This window comes from Lagopus leucura, unplaced genomic scaffold (genome assembly GCF_019238085.1).
Source record: "Lagopus leucura isolate 7727_CA_CO unplaced genomic scaffold, USGS_WTPT01 Super-Scaffold_810, whole genome shotgun sequence".
Lineage (NCBI taxonomy): Eukaryota > Metazoa > Chordata > Aves > Galliformes > Phasianidae > Lagopus > Lagopus leucura.
Window position 1 is genome coordinate 10,467,354 of NW_024962261.1, and position 17,236 is coordinate 10,484,589.

Sequence of the window (17,236 nt, forward strand, 5' to 3'; positions counted from 1 at the left end):
GTGGAATAAATGCCTCAGTACATAACTTAATACATCTGGAAAGTATACTGCCTCATCAGCTGTGCGTTATGTTACTTCTGGTAGCTTATAGGTCACCCAACGTACTGAGACATCTTTCTGAAACACTTTCAGAAGTGGCCTGTGAAACACATTCCAGGTCTGCTTCACCTTATACTTCAACAAAGTAAGGAGTTGGGTCAACTACTTAATTTTCTTTTTCTCCTTGAGGTGATGTCCATTGATGCATTTCACAGTTTCTGTGCAGGTCTAATTCAGCAGCAACAGAAGGTAATGAGAAAGTCCTCACTGACATCTGGTGGTCTGGTCAGATCCAAAGTATCCACCTCCTCTACTAGAGATACAGTCTCCTTATTGTGCTACATAGTTCAAAACGAATTCCCTGTAATTTGAGAGGTCCTCTCATTGTCTGCCTGCAGACGCGTTGCTCTTGAATGTGGCAGTACAAGAGCAAGCTCGAGTAAGTTAAACTGGGCATCTTCATGGGAAGGTGTCTGGGCTCTCTCCTGCAGTGGCAGGCACCCTGCAGGTAGGAAAACGTCACTGCAGCAGTTTATGTTGGAGTGCGGCATTACTCCTGCGGGAGTTTTCTTTATAATGAGTCTGAATTGTTGTTAGAGTATAATATCTTAATGATGGTCCTTGCTGCAGTCTTCCCAGAGTGAAATCCACCTTGCTTTTAGCTGAGTGACTTCTATTTTTCAAACCCAAATAAATACATAAGTAAGAATTAGCTCTAGAAAAATAATTTCAATTCATGAACTAGTGATGACTAGCATGTATCATGTCACAAGGCACAAATTTTCTTCATTCAGTTAGTGGTGTTCAGTTGCTTTTGATTTATGAGAAACGAGCACCAAGTGCTTGTCTATGGTGCAGGCTCTAACAGAAACTGCATTCTTAGGTTGTTCTTAAGTATGTAGACTTGCTTTTCTTAATTGCTTTTCTTAACCCCATTAGACATAACCTATGGACTACTACTTTAAAAATATTTAAACAATGAATCCATTTCCTTTTACATTTTTATTAGGTTGATAATGAACTACATTCAGGAGAAACTTAAAATATCGTGTTTGTTTCTTTCTTTATTTCTTTCTTTTTTCTTTTGAAATTTTAATTCCAGAAAGTATTCCAAACATTAATGTGTTAAAACACACTTTTGGTTTACTTGTATATGCTCAGGCAGTGAAGATATGAATACATAGCTGGACAGTGGAAATGGAAAGTAGAGCAACAGCAAGCATAAGCGAGAGGAAAAAAAAGATGGCCAATTCAATCCAGCAAATTTATAACCATTTTTGGAGCGCTGTGATTGACTTTTATGAAGATGTGGATAATTGAAAAGATAGTTGATAAGTATTGAAGGAGAACTATGTTCAACATAGATGTCTGGACATCTGGCAGATGTTACTCTGGGCCCCAAGGAATGGACAAGTTTAATTTTAGTCTTAGAAAGGAAATGGGAAGAACCAAAGCCTTATAATAGTACGAGTTACAGTGTAAGGAAGGTTACTTCAAAAAAAATCTCAAAGATGTCTCTTGAAATTTGGAGCTCCCAGAAACAAATGTGAATGATTTTGTTCTGTGAATTTTCTGATAATTCCAAACAACATGTGGAGGGACAGTATAAACTGAGATTGCTCCAGTTTGCTCTAACACTTTCTCTGCGTGTTGTTGTGGATAATTACTTAAATTGAGCAGAAGAACATTGCTTTGTAGTAGGAAATTGCAGAAAAGGAACTTCTATCCATGAAATTAGTGAAAAGATATATAGTATTCATTAATTAACATCGCCCTGTTATGAAGCTATCACTAACCAAACATAGTGACAAAAGTCATAGAAGGATAATTATCCAAAAACACCCAGGGAGATGCTGAACTGAGTGACTGGAAGAAGCATGCTGGTAGAGAAAAGAGATGCTCTTCTGACAGACCAGGAAAGATGGTCCATGGAGACCCATCTTTGACTCTTTCCAGGTATTATACTTCTCTATATTTTGCTGAGTTTCCTGTGCATTGTAGTAGAAAACCATATATATGTATGTGTGTGTGTATACACGTACATATTTGTGGATATTTCTCTATTTTGAATTGAAGTGATGTTTCTTGTGAACTTGTTTCAGTTGAAAAAGGTCATCTTCTACTATGATATCCTTAAAGGATATGATCAAGCATGAATTTCTAATTGGCAAAATGTCTTAACTTCATCAACATAAATGCTTGCTGTCTTTTCAAACAGTTGTTCACTTCTAGATAGTAACTAATCGAGCAGTCCATCTGAAAGAGTTTGTTTAAAGGAAATCCTTCAGGTAGGAGTAAAATATAACATGAACCAATAGGATGTAATCAGCAGTCACTGAAATAGGAATTGAGGAGGACTGCCAATCTTACTCTACAAGGAGTGTGAAAATTTGAGGGGAGAGAGGAGAACAGTAAGAATTAACGTGGCTTAAATATCTGCTAAACTGTGGATACTTAAGTTCCTCAGAGAGAGCAACTCAAAATTTTTAGTGAAAGAAGTGCTGGAGAAGTTGGTGTTGGTGCAAGACTTCAGCTGCTGGCAGAGACACAGTTAACATTGTAAACGGTTGAACTTCAGCATGGCACTTCTCCAAATGAGTTGACTGTTGAAAATAAAATGTTCCAGAAGAACTGGGAGAACAGGAAAGAAGTTAAAATAGCATGGCTTGTATGCCAGTGCTGAAAGAAGAAAAGAGGGGAGGAAGGGAGATAGCTCAACTTATGATAATTATCTTGTTGGCTGTAGTGAAAAGGCTGTAGCAGAAGATTCCAAATGAGGGGACCAGATTTAATACAATCTGAATTATTGCGCTGAGTTTTGGAAATATTCTTCTACTTTCAAATTGTGTTTGGGAAGTTGAAAATATGGGTAAATAAAAAGTCACATGAGATTGTTTTGAGTTCTGTTCCATTTTTGTTGGTTTTTTTTTTTTTTTTTTTTTTTTGTTGTTGTTGTTTTGGTTTTGTTTTTTTGCTTTTTGTTTTTTTTCTTCCCCGCTTCGGGAAGAATACAAAGATGTAAAGTGTGCCACTTATCTCTTGAGCTTCATGAAGCTGTGCCATATGTTGCAGTCCAAACGCAACCCTGGAAGGGTTTGAAAGAGGGGTTTTGTGATGGGGTAAGAGGAATCTTTATTTCTGGTTTGTCTTATAGTTGAAATATGTGGGCTTATGTACAACATCTACTCTTTCTCCTGAGTTCTCTTCTGCTTTTCAACAGTTGCATGGAGTTGTACAGTTGCTTTGTTCAGCTTGAGTCAGTCTCTGTTACTGCTCTCATCTTAAAATATCCTTGGTTAATCACTGCTTGAAGGAGCTTCCCTCCACCATTGGTTATGCTTGCTTTGTAGTATTTTCTGAGACATACTCGTTATTAGAACATCAGTCCTAGACTGAACAGTGATGCTGTGCCTTTTATTTCTCCTTCATCTTCACTTCTTTGTTTCTGGCTTAGCCTTTTTGATGCCGTTATGGACCTTCACAGCTGCTGTCTACAGTGTTTCTTTGGCTGTGGCTTGAAACAGTTTACTGGGTAGAAGATGGTAAAGATCCCTCAAGAAAAAAAATGCTTGTTTGATAATTTAAAGAAGATGGAAATGAGACATCTCAGGATGTGCTGTCATTGTTCTTGAGTGGAGTCAAATACAGTCTCTTTAAGAATACATGTTTAATAATGTCAGCATAGAGCTGTAGGCACAGCGTCAATGTCATGAGTGATTAGGAAGGACTTACTGAGAGCTTATCAGGGCAGCAATCATTGCAAGGCCACTGTGCTGAGGACAAATAATTCTGAGAAAGCCCTGGATTCACTGGGCTACTGTTAGTTTTCAGTGGTTAAATTCAAGAATGTAGTTGAAGTGAGTAGCTTGTTTTTTCATGGTGGAAGATAAAACAGTCTAATTGGGAATGTGCAGGAAATTGAGGAGTTATTTTACATCTAGCTTCTTCTCTCCCTAGGATGCCTATGTTTTATGCCTGTGTTTTGCCTTCTTCCAATGCCAGGGAAATGTAATTAACAACTTGCTGTTCAGTTAAATAATGGGTAGTCAGCAGAACTGGACAGTGTATTTGTGGCACCCTTTTTTTTTTTTTTTTTACAGGTACAGCCTCTATGCTGACCTGAAGATTAAGAAGTAGGATGTTCAGCACTGGCATTGTTGCTATTAAAAAGCTCTGGGAAGGGGCCTGAGAACCCCAGCTGCTGCTGTGGTAGAGGAAGTTAGGCCTTCAAAGGATACAAGGATTAGAGTGTCAGGAAAAGTAAGTGGTAGCATCAGCACAAGTAGAAAATAGGCATAGCTATTCAGCAAACAGAAAAGTAGGCTAAGGCATGCCATAATTATGTGTAGTGGAAATTTGCTGCTAATAGAGAAATTGCGTGGGGTAGAGAGGCAGGAGAATGATTTTTCAAGACAAAACAAAGCAGACATTGCAGAGAATGATATAGGAAGACTGAGGATTCAGTGTGCTCGTGATAATGTGAAAGAGAAGACTTTGTTTTGAAAGATGCTAAAAATGGAATCTTCTGATGTACATGTGGTCACTGTTTCCGTGGCCTTATAGGACAATAGGGGCTTCTTTGCACTGCCTGAGTGAGCAAACTCTTCCTTCTCACTTTCAGCTCTTAAGGTTCAAACAGTGCTGCTTCAGGGTGGTACCATTAGTTATGGAAAGAAGGCATCACAGGATATTCCTTTTGGGAAGAAGATGGGTCATACTGGATTGGTTTGTTGTCATGCAAATATTTCAAAATAAGATAGCTACTTATCACAAGAATCAGGCAAACACATACCTCCCACACATTGTCCCTAGATCTCTCATTGCTGGCAAGGAAGAGAGAATACTGGGCGAATGTGACACTCAGAACCTGTGCTCCAACAGCCCATATTTGGAGTTTTCTCCTGCCTTACAAATAAACAGAGTAGATAAAGACTACATGTGCAGGAAAATTAGGATTCAACATGAGTTTGATATGCAGGGCAGTGCATTTACCTTCTTAACAAACTTGACAGTTGGTTGACTTGCTGAAGACTTCAGTGTCTCTCTGGAAAAGTGATCATTACTAAAATATTCCCTGTAGTCCAAAAGCCAGAATTCAGATATCTTATGATCCTAAAAAGTTTTTTTTTTTTTTTGCTCTCTATTTTCCTTTTCTTGATATTAAAGTGACAGTTCACATAAGTCCACAATTCCTAGCTCAGGTTGGGAGCAGGATTGGTGGAGGCATCTTGCTTGTATCATTGGTAGTTACCCAACAACTCCCTTTTCCTCCCCCTTTTCCTCCCCCTTTTCCTCCCCCTTTCGTCCCCTCTTGGATTTAGCAGGGATATTTGAAATTAAGACCTTGGTAATGGATTCTGGTGATATGTTGAAACAAAACCATGTGTAGATAAGAAAATTCTCCTTTTGGGAGCGGTTCTGGTGTGAGACTGGAGCAGATCTGCAAACACATGGAGAAGGCAACTGGAGATACCTTCCATTTTGCTATTGTGTCACTGCTCTCATTCTGACCGATCATTTTTTCTTAGGTATGTTGCTGCTTATGGTGAGTATGGAAGAAGGGATTAATTATATATATAATTACATATATAATATTTATATATTATTATATAGTATCTACTTAGTTAAGTTGCTAATGCACTAAAGTCTGAGAAGGAAATGGACATAAGAAGTCATCACAGTTTCTTCTGTGTTGTGTGACAAACAGTGTTGTCAGAAACATAAATAAATGTCAACATGAACAAATTGGAAATGATTTATCTTTTTATTTGATTGGAAGCTCTGATCATACATTTCAGTTTTTCCCTTTCTTGTATGCATCTGGGTAGCTTTGGCTGCAGGAAACAGGACTTTGCAGCACTGGTAGGCCCTGAAGCTGTATTTCTATTATGCCCAGCTAAGTAACTTGACAAGTGTAAAAATGTTAACAAATGGCTGATGGAAAACTGGAGCTGCCAGACAGCTCTCAGCCCTGTTAATTAGCTTCCTGACTGCTGAATTGTCTCTGCCCTCTCATATGGCCATAGCTTACAGCCTTACAAGAAAGGGTTTGGGGTCCTGGCCAGGAGCACATCCTTAAAGCTGAATTCATGTAACTTGAAGTCAGTCCGGACTGGTACTTTTTGGTCTAAATGACCTTTTATCTTCAATGGGGGAGGGAAGTAGGGAGAAAGCGTATCAGCTTTCAACTATGTCAGGTCGTATAGAGGTCAAGTTCTCTTGTCTGTGATCGAGCATATGGTGTAAAACTGCCCTGTGCACAAGAGCACCAAGACTTGGGGAGAGGAGGAACTTATCAGGCCTTCAGCAGTAAATACGACTGAAGGCCACTGTGTGAATCAGCATATATGATGGCTCTCTACTTTAGGATTGCAGGATTCACATTTGAAACTTTGGTGGTGCTGGCCAATGGTGCATTTCCACCGTTAGGCTGAGGAGAAGCAATTGTTTCTCAAGAGCATGCAGGTTTCTCCTGCCAGGTTATCCACACCCGTATAAGACTGTATGAAATCCTTGGCTCCAAGGGCATAACTGTGTTACTCACTGGAGCTGCTGAAAAAGTGAGTCAATGTATTTGGGTCTCCCAGCTGTGTGAACGTATGAGTAAACCTGAGTTATATTTAAATGATCAGATTACAAAGATGATAACATACTACAATGAATTTTCCATTCCACATCCACTCTGCAAATACACTGCTCTCTTTTTGTGGTGGAGGAGGATAGAATACAAGAACTTCTGCGTGTTACGCTTGTGAAGAGCCACATTTAAAAAATGCTGAAGTCACACTCAGAAAATGTCTTTGAGATCAAAAGCCTTGAGTCAGAAGTTGGTTGGCAGGGTGACAGGCAGGTTGACCAAAGGTTGAATGTGGTGTTCTCTTGCAAAACGAGCATGAAACGCTTGTTGCCCCCCATGGTTCTTCAGTGCTTCCACAGGTTCACCCATGTTACTTCAGCGGTGCACAGGAACATAATTTGCTTACTGGTGTTATGTCCATATCTCTGAAGATATTTATTTTAAGAATTTATGTCTACATACGTTTGTTAATACTGTACTGTAATATCAGATGGGCTGCTGAGACCTCAAGGGGGTGAGCAATCTATTTTTAGTGTGTTTGAAGGGTAGATGATGTTTCAGGTTGTGGAATGACTTTCTGGGGGGCCTGTTACCATACACTGAAGTTTTGTATGTCATGGCAGTGGAGAGCAGTCATATGATGATGAGGTAGTAACTTAAATGGGATATTAAAGAAATCCTCTCTTTGGGGAAATTTTAAAGATAGATGGAGCTAAAATGCTGCATATACACTTGTTTCCTTGATATACTGAAGACATCTAATCCTCTTTACAGGTGAAATGAGCAGCCTGCTTATGAGCTGAAGGCAGTGCTTGCTGATCTGTTGACATCCAGATTGGAGAGTTATTCATGTCTAAATAAGAATTTCAGTATTAAATGACCAAAATACTGTTTAGTTGCCCAAGTGGTATAAAAGAAGACGGTTTGTCATCTCCTTCCTTCCACATCAGAAGTTAGTGAAATGTAGGAAGTTTGATAGTAGTAGTGCTGCCCTATTCAAATGTATTTGAGATCCCAGCCCTACAGAGACTGGAGCTTTGGGTTGAGAAGACTGCCTCTTGCTCACAGCAACCTGAGCAATGACTCCAGCCTCGCTTTGGAAGAACTGCACTGTAGTGGTAGCCCTGGAGAACCATTTGTAATGATTTATTATGGTTAGATTTTATGTGAATTGGCTTCCTATTTTCTTTGGAAGGCAGTAAAACTGCAGCTTCTACAAGATTCTTCTTACATTCCTGGAATTTTGTTTTGTGTGCAAGCATGTGCATTTTATTTATTTATTTAATAACGCCTATCATTATTAGGAACGTTAACAAAAGCTTTATTAATAGGTCAGACTTCATCTAGCATTGCATTCTCTTGTTAACGCACTAAATTTGGCAGATAAGAGAAGATGGGGGCTAAAGCCCTTTTCCTGTAATAGCCTATTCATTAGAATAGTGCCAGTGATCTGATTTTGAATTTCACTGCGGTTACTCCTATGAATAAACATCTGAAGATTGAATCTTCAGCAACATAGACTAATTCTTTAGGAGTTCTGAGGAAAGCACTTGGAAATCGCATCTTGCACAGGAGATGCCCTCAGCTTTCAACAACTACCACCTACTTAGACAAGATGTTCATTTACTGTTGTTCACGATGGCATGGTTGTAGCTGATTTGCAAGCACTAATGGGAGCTAATTCAGTAGGTAATTATTTAACTTTCATTTATGTGCTCCTTTTCTTTCATTCTCACTTTTTAATATATTGACAAGGAGAAAATTTGCCATAAAAACTTAAGTTTGACTTCAGCTAACGCTGGCATGTCCCTGAAGAATGGTTACATATGAAGTTCAGGGTGCTTTACTGAGAACAGTTGGGTTGCTGTGCTGCCTCTAGATGATTCTCAAGCATTTTGGATCCTCATCACTAACTCCGGTGTTTTTGGAAGCCATGACCTTCCACATATTTTTGCCATTAAGGGAAGCGTTTTAATAAATACTAATATGGTAATTACTTGTTCAAGACAGAGGTGCTTTGGATCAGGGAAAATGTAACCTAGACCCTTTTACTATGACAGGAGTGGGTACATTTGCATATGTGTATATAATGCAAGTTGCTATCTACTACGGTACTTTGGTACTTTATCTGGCAGATCATTTAAATATTTACTCCAAAAGGTCTTGTTCTCTGTTGGTTTGAAGCAGTGCTTCCAGTTATTTTTAGGTCATTTTCATCTTAGCAACCCTGCTGGAGATAAACCAGACACAAGTGCAATAAACTGTTCCTGCATTTTGGTAGAAATTAATAAAATAAAGTTTAATGGTTTGGTCCCAAGGGAGGAACAGACCATCTGGTTAGCAGAAGGTTCAGCCAAGTAATACAGTGCTGAGAATGCCACAAACCAATCTAGAATATCTAGTAATGTGTCCAGTTGCTGCATGTATTAAGCATTGAAATGGTGCTTTCAGATCTGCAGAGCCAGCAGTTCTGTTACCACTGCTGTGACGCAGGAGATAATTCTGTTGGGCAAGCATCAGCATGGGGGTGGATCTACAGTACAGGATGTGTAATGTCAACATGAAGCATGGGAGCTGGCAGTAAGAAGGAAAGCAGCCATTTCATGCCAGTGCAGGAAGCCTAAATAGATTTTTTTCCCCGTGCGTCTTGTCTCTTTATGCTGTTTTCATACTTGGTGCTAAATGATTATCTTCTACTTTGTCATCTGAAAACTCCAGCCCAGTATGGTTTCATTTCATTCTCTTTTTGAAGCTATTTGTTGTTTGTTTGTTTGTTTTAGACAAGCGAAGTGCTCTCCAAAAGCATGTCTGATGGATTTTAAAAGGGGTTGGGGGGGAGCTGAAGGGCTGAGCAGATCTGGAGGAAGAGTTCAGTCATGTGAAAGTCCCAAGCTTCAGATGAAGTTTCATTGTAGATCCTTTAGGCTCTAGGCAGACGAAGTGTGTTCAAAAGCTGTAAGCATTTCAGAACACTGTACTGCAGCTGAGAAACACACAAAGGTATGAAATACTGCAAGTGACAAAGCATAGTCTTCGAAACTGCAATGACCATGAAATGATTAGAAATCTATTATAATTGTTTCTGCTTTCTTTTTTAGCAGGAATATCTTACTAGAATTTCTTTTTCCCCATTTGGTTAAAACTAGTGACAAATTACTATGACACCATTTTTAAGTGCCAAACAGTTAAATTACTGTCCAGGAAGAGAATTTACACATATGTTTGCCAGGCATTCTATGGACTTTTGAATCTTAAACATCTAGTGATTTGTCTTCGGTCAGCTCAGTCACAGACTGATGGTTTTTTTCCTTGTTTTTTTTTGGTGGTGGTGGTTGTTGTTATTTTTGTGTCCCCCCACCCAAATGTTTGTAGACATCTTCCTGTAACCTGGCAATATCTAGAGGACCAGAACTTGTTTCCTGACAGGCATGGGAGAGCTGTACTTTGTAATCAGAGCTCTCATGATTTCTATTGCGTGTTCAGCAGGATTTTCAAAGAATAATATTACAGTGTCCCTTGAATGAATCCTTGTCTTAGATGCTGTTCTGTGGTAGCCCTGCAAAGGTATGATTTTCTTCATATGTTCTTAAGAACTGGAGTGGTAGTCTGGGAGTAGTCAGCCCACAGGTATGTTTTCCCAGTTGCAAATTGGTGATGGGAGGAGGGGATGGATATAAAACAAGTCTTGTGTGTGAAGACTGTTCTGTTATACAGTAACTTCACCCTTGAGTGGTATTCCTTGCTCCGTTGGCCCCATTCAGCACATTTTTTGATTGAAGCTATGGAGGTCTAGTGCTTCTCCATAGTGTTCTTGCAAGGAAATGCAACTGAAGAATTACGTGAAAGTTGAACGTCATTTCTTAGGCAGAATTTTTCTTGATTGCATAGAAAACTCCATGTTGTAGTAGCTCTTTAAGCACCAGAAATATTAAGGATGCAGTTAAAGTAATAAAATTCTTCAAAGATGTAGTTACTCTGTATGTGTAAATTCTCTTACAGGTTTCATTTTATGGAATCTGGAAATTATTTGGCTTCTCCAGCGATGATGAACAATTTCTAGAGCATGTTGGAGAATGTTCATTAGAAGTGTTTTTGCACAGACAAAAGAAAATTCTGCTAAATTTTGTCTACACCTTTTCTCACTACAACTAGAACATCTCTATAGTGTAAAGAAAATACAGTGTCCTTGACTTTTTCATACCCCAAAAGGTGCTACTTGCTGAAGATAGTTTATTATAAATAACTACTAAGATGATAATCTCACCACAGCATGCTTGGCAGTCGTCCACTGAGTTAGCCTATTTCAGCAAGGAGCTGTCGCCGAAGATACAAAGCAATCTGCAGGGACATATGATCACACACACTGACTGTTTTCTCTGTCATCATGGATGCCTCATCATTTCCTGTGTCTTATAACTAGGAAATGGAATTATTGTCTGATTCTAGCAAGCTCTAGCACCAGAAAGATGGATTTGAGTTCCTCTCTCATAAATATCATGTGACAGAGAAGTTATCAATTTTGGAGACACTGGTAGGATAATATTTGTTGAACTTGGCTGTGGTGTGTTTTTTTTGTTTGTTTGTTTCTGTAGTTTTGTTTTGTTTTGTTTTTTTGGGGGTTTTTTTTTGGTTTTTTTTTTTTTTTTTTTTTTTTTTTTTTTTGTGTCACAAGGATGGACAAAAGCTTCTGGAGAAACTCTAGATTTACGTGTACGTGATGTACGTAAGATGTACATGACTACATGACACATCTTCCCGTTACAAGAGGTGGAGAAACATGCCTACAACAGCCAATGAAAATGGGTAGAGATGGGGTGGTTTTTTGGGGCTTTGACTAACTGCCTTCAAAATCTGGTGTTTTTTTTATTTTTTTTTTAAACCTCAAGGACTATGGAGAAAGACGTAAGTCAACCATATATATTTATATTTATTATTTCTGAGATTAATTAATTAATAGAATTGATTAATATTAATACCCTCAGACAGCAGTCATAAGATTGATGGTAACTGATTTTGAGTTTAAAGAGTTGATAGTGCTTTGCGGTATGTGGGTGTGGACTTATTACAAGAGTTGTTCAATGAGTATCACTGACTGTTCTAAGCAAAAATCTTTTCAAGTAGAGTGCTGGCAATTTCTGTGTTTTATTTGTTTAGAAATAATTTGATCAGACCATCTCTTCTGCTTTATCAATATAAAAATAAGAATCAGAACTTCATCTAACCTCCATGTTGAGGTTAGCCTGTTGTTGATACCTCATGCTGTTCAGGGGCATTGCAACTTATATCTCAGACCTATATCTTTTTGATTCTTCAAAGATGTAGAAATCAGTCTTTAAAAAAAACTGGTAAGACTGAGAACAAATGAAGATACAATTATGGTAATTTTTTTCTCCTTGATTTGGCAGATGATGTTAAATACTATGTGTATCTCATCAAGAACAAGGAAAAAACAGAACATGAAGAACTTAGTTAGATGTTGAGTTGCAAGCCTTAGTAATAGTCCTTTTTTGCAAAACTAATATGTGTTTGGATTTAACTCTCATGTGGAAAGTAATTTGCTCTCCTCAGCTGAGAAAACATGGAAGAGATGGACAGATGTTACCATTCTTTATCTTACGATGATATTGTACCCCATAAACCCTACAAAGGCAAATTCCTGCATTCTTACTTGACAATGTGGGTGATGGGTTCTGCTCACTCATAAGACGAAGAAAGCACTGGAACTGATGTCCAGTGATTATGGAGTGTTCTTCATCTCTGAACATCTGACATAGATAGCTGCCTTTATACTTAGAGATGTCTGCTCTGAATAGGCCATGTCTAGGAACTGCCTAACCTGGATGACCTTGTGACTTTAAAGAAAATCCTGTGGAACTGTTAGTTGCAACCTTATTGAAGGACACATTCTGAAGAGCTAGTTCATTAAGCAAGCTTTGAAGGGTGTGCTCTGCAGAGTAGCTTCCTGTTATTTGGTTAATGGTTGACCTAGTTCTACTGCCATATGCTTCCTGGAACGCATTCTAATATAAAATATGTGCTAAAGCAAGACTGGGATAATAAAAGGAAAGTCAAAGCCTTTATGAAACAAATAATATAGTGCTGTTGGATTTTGGGTTATTGTACTTACTAAAAATGGCAGTTGCAGTGGTACTGATGAATCAGTATTGAATCTGATTGCAAATGCAGCACTGTTAATCAGACCTGTTTAGGTATTTTTTCAGATTTGTAAAGAAGGCTTATATCAGTAATTCTCTTTGCTTTGTGTGTGAAACTGAAGTCGGGGAGTGAAGGGAGTGAAGCACTTGGAGTGGTATTATAGTTGTGAGAAAAGATTAGATGAGATTTAGTTAAAGGCAGGAGGACTGCTTCATCCCTCCCCCCTCTTTTAATTGCAAACCATGGAACAACTTTTTTTTTTTTTTTGCCCTGCTTAAATCCTAGGTAGGACAGAAACAGAGATTCGACCTTTTACCTCGCGCATCGTACACCATATAGCATCCATACTTGCACCTATGCATAAAAATGAGATTTGGAAGTATTAGGCAAAAGTTGAGTCTGCAACCTGACAGACTGACATCCTGAAAAATCCACAGGCAAAACCTACTGATTTTATGCCCTAGGGGAAAAAAAAGAAAAAAAGTGTGGTAACGATTTCATATGTAGTGTACATAATGGTAAAAGAGGGGGAAGGGAAAATAAAAGCCGTGCTTTGTAACCTTTTGACAGTTCATGACTGTATGAATAGATGTGGTGATTAATTATTCTTTGTCAATCTGGGAATCTGAACTGCTTACCAGACGTATTGCTCTATTTATTCATACAACTTGACAGTGGCAAACCTGTGTCTCTTCAGTTGCAGATGGCTTGCAAGCAGTTCAGGTGCGAATGTCAGGCAAAGGTATGTCATAGCAGTAGTGGGAATTGCTGTGGCCAGCCTAGAAAGTCAGTGTAGGAAGAATTAAGGCATCAGAACCTGTAAAGGCTGCTGTTGCTTATCAGCATGGGAAACAACAAACCTGCAGAGAAGTGGTGGGATGTCTTGGAATACATAATTGTCTTCTATGTCATTTTTAAGGATATGAATATTTTGGCTTATTTGACTTGTATACATGGAGCAACAATGTTGCATAGTGTCCCTTCCTTAGCGTATAAGGCTGAATGGTATTTCTGTAGAACCTACTGCATCTAGACAAAAACAAACCACAACATTTTTAGATGGACACAATGTGATGTGTGAGATGTAATCATACTGGTCATGAAAAAAATATCTGCTCCAGGGACTGACACAAGCGCAGCTTTTTATGCAACCTGACCAGAACAAAGGATAATGCTTCTGAAAGATCAGATGGATCTGATGCTTCAGCAGGCTGAGCAAATGAATGGAGGGAGGTCTTCTCTTATCCATTGTCTCAAAGATGTGGGCTGGTAGCAAAGAAAGGGAGGCTGAATAGAGCTTCTGAAGGGATATGCTGCTTTGTGTTCTGTGGGAAGAGAGCAAGCAGGAGTTCTGGAAGTTCTCTGCATTGGCAGGCTGACAAAGCTTGAAATAGAAAAATGTGGCAATGGACTACTGGTATTTTCTCTTTGGTAGCCTACTTACAACATTTTCATTATTAGGAAGCTGAGGAAATGTATCAGGGTCCAAATATGGGAACAAATCTAATGTAAAAGAGTTATGTAAAAGACTACTTAAATCCTGGCCTGCTAGTGAAGAATGATAAAAGATATTTTCTGTATATGAAGGAATTCAGAGTTTTCTGTCATTCCTCTTCCCCTTTTTCTCTTTTCCTTTTCTCTCTTTCCATGAACAACTCACCTACATGTTCTGGAATACCTCAGTTGTGTTCCTGATAGGATTTTTATATAGGGAGAGCTTGGCTGATCAAATTAATGGGACAGTCAGAATCATCTTATGCTTGGAAGAATCCTTCTGCTTCTCTTGCTCCAGCTGTCAAGCTGTCATAGCCAAATTAACCCAAGTCAGATTTTAGTACCAAGCTCCCATTTTAAAGGCATAATGAGGCCAAGGAAATGGGAGAAGAGAGGGAACAGAACAGGAATTTTTGATAAGTGAGTAGAATTGAGGGTTACATCATGTTCCAGTGCTATAATATTTGACTTCCAGCATCAAGGGGGGATTTCAGTTGAGAAATGAATCCTTTAAAGGGAGGAGAGTAGGAATTACATCAGTGTTATGGTTAGATCTGTGCATGTTACCTTTCTGTTTGGTCACTGGAACTAGGAATTACTAGTAGTTATGTTTCTGGTTATTTGGAGATTTCATATGTAACCAGGTTGAGGGTTTTTTTTTTGTTTTGTTTTGTTTTTAAACCATGCATTTCTTTAAACAGGGGCTCATAGCACTGTATTTTTTAGCAAGCATGCCATTTTTTCTTTAAGTTCATGGACCTGAGACTTGTATGTGTAGTAACAGTATCTGTCTTGGTGATTCATGATGTCTCTTCCATCCTTTGTTCTTCAACATACTGTCTAGAAGGTTATATGAATTCTGAAGAGGTGTATACAGTCCATCACTACTAAGCACTGGAGGTGAAGATGATGCTTTACAAGCCCACTTAGAAAAGCACATCAGAAAGTCATCTGACTCCTTGAGAGGAAGTCTGTGTTGATATTTTTAAATATGTGGTATCTAGGCCACAATGATCACCTTGTATGGAATCCAAAAGCAATTGTGAAAGTTCTCTTATTCTAAGGAAGGACTTAAATGCAGTCCCAATGGATGAGCCATGATGGATTTGACCCAACATACCATTCAGTATGGGTTTCCAGCTGCTTTAACACAGAGGAATTTCTACTGAAGAGAGGAAGCGATGACACTGGTTGCACAGTGGCTGAGCTTATATGCCTCTGTTATTGAGGCACTGCTACACCACATCTAAACTAAAGTGATATTGGGCACGGTGACCAAGAATGCACATAGCATGTTGGCAAAGAGTTAAATGAAGTTTCAAATAATACCTGGATGTGAGAACAAGACAAAAAAATTCCTGGGTGGACACAACTCTCAACAAATAAATCAAGGAGTATTCTCCCAAATGGGTCTGAAAGTCAGCACTTTCTGAACAGCATCAGCTTGGTGTTTAGCAGGGACAAAAAGCTATCTTATCAGTGAAGGCTGCAAAAGAATTTCTTAATATCTTCTTACCTCTTCCAGATCTCCTTTTTTTTACTGTTTTCTTAACAATAGAATTCCTTAAGATACAAGACAGTTGGATCATCAACGGTTCCTAGAAAGTAAGGACACTATTCTAGTCATAATAATGATAACGTTTTCGCAAAATATAATCTACGTTATGACTTAGATAATAGAGCAGATATGAAGGGTTGGATTGTATAGGACTTTGAACTGTGCAATAGCAAGAACAATGTGTCATCCATCACTTTAAGGAAGGCAAACTTATTACGTTACCATTGCCAATGGTGATTTTTGGAATGTATTTATTATTTTTAAAAGACCACAGGAATTTCTGGGAGGCTTCCTCAAATATTCACATAGGATCAAGCTGAAGAGGGGAAATTATCAGAACATTTATTTGAACAATCATTTGAACATTCTCAGTCTAATATCTTTTGTGTCCCTTCAAGTAAGAGGGATAGAGAACTGAGTAACATGCTCAGGGTTATCTAGACAGAAGAATCTGCTTTTGCATCTCTAGAAGAAGGAGACACCAGGATAAGAAAACCCCATGCAGATAGCATGAAGAAATCATAGGTCTCATTGACCATTGGCTTTATAGTGTATTTAAAAAAGATTTGGGAGGCTTTTCATGAACAAAGTGAATACCAAACTTGCTTTAATAGGTCAAACAGATAAAACCAGCATCATGCCTTTGCAGAGCTCTTGATCACAGAGAGAAAAGAAAGGATCTCCTTTTTTTTTTTCTCTTAGAACTATTCCACTGCAAACAAAAGCATCCCATAGGTGAGACAAGAAGAGTATCTGACAGGATTTAAACAGACCTTTCATATTTCCTTCTGTTCTCGACACTGTTAATAGGCTGGATATCAAGAAAGGATTATTCATGGAGAGGGTGGTCAGGCAGCGGAATAGCCTCCCCAGGGAAACTGGCCATGGCACTGAGATTGCCAAGTTCAAGCACTGTCATCTGGACAATGCTCTCAGATACATGATCTGACTTTTGGGTGATCCTGTGTGAAGGCAGGAGTTGGACTTCATGATCATTATGGGTCTCTTCCAACTTGGGATATTCTAGAATTCTAATTTATATTTAACAATAAAACATCTAAAATCTCCTAATTCAGTTTATATCTGTAATATAGTAGTATATATAGTATGTATATGTTAGTAGTATATTACTACAGTAGTAATATAGAAGTCAGTGTGGGCTTCAAGAGTCTTGTTTTTTTCTTGATTTGTAACACAGCAATCCTGTAAAGTAAGAGGTGCCATTCATAATGGTTAGAAGAGTTAACCAGACCATAGCAGCACTCAGATGCACACATAGGATATACTGTTACCCTGCTGCTGCTCTGTGCAAGTACTACTCTTGGAATACTAAATTCACTCCTGAAGTTGGCGTGTGTTTAAAAATAAGGGTGGAAATGCTGAGGATAGCAGTGACCTGAAGTCTGGAAAAT

The 17,236-nt window shown here is 38.5% G+C and overlaps 1 protein-coding gene across 2 annotated transcripts in view; it reads left to right on the forward strand.

Moving 5' to 3' along the window:
* ZNF462 (zinc finger protein 462) overlaps positions 1 to 17,236 on the forward strand; it is an 88,236-nt gene that overhangs the window by 1,655 nt on the left and 69,345 nt on the right. The window contains exon 1 of one of the 2 annotated variants that reach the window (XM_042866153.1): positions 11,012 to 11,147. The exons of the other annotated variant lie outside the window; for it this stretch is intronic. The gene's annotated coding sequence lies outside the window, so the exon portion shown is untranslated. Of the gene's footprint in view, positions 1 to 11,011; positions 11,148 to 17,236 lie in introns of those variants that run through there. 2 annotated transcript variants of the gene reach the window in all.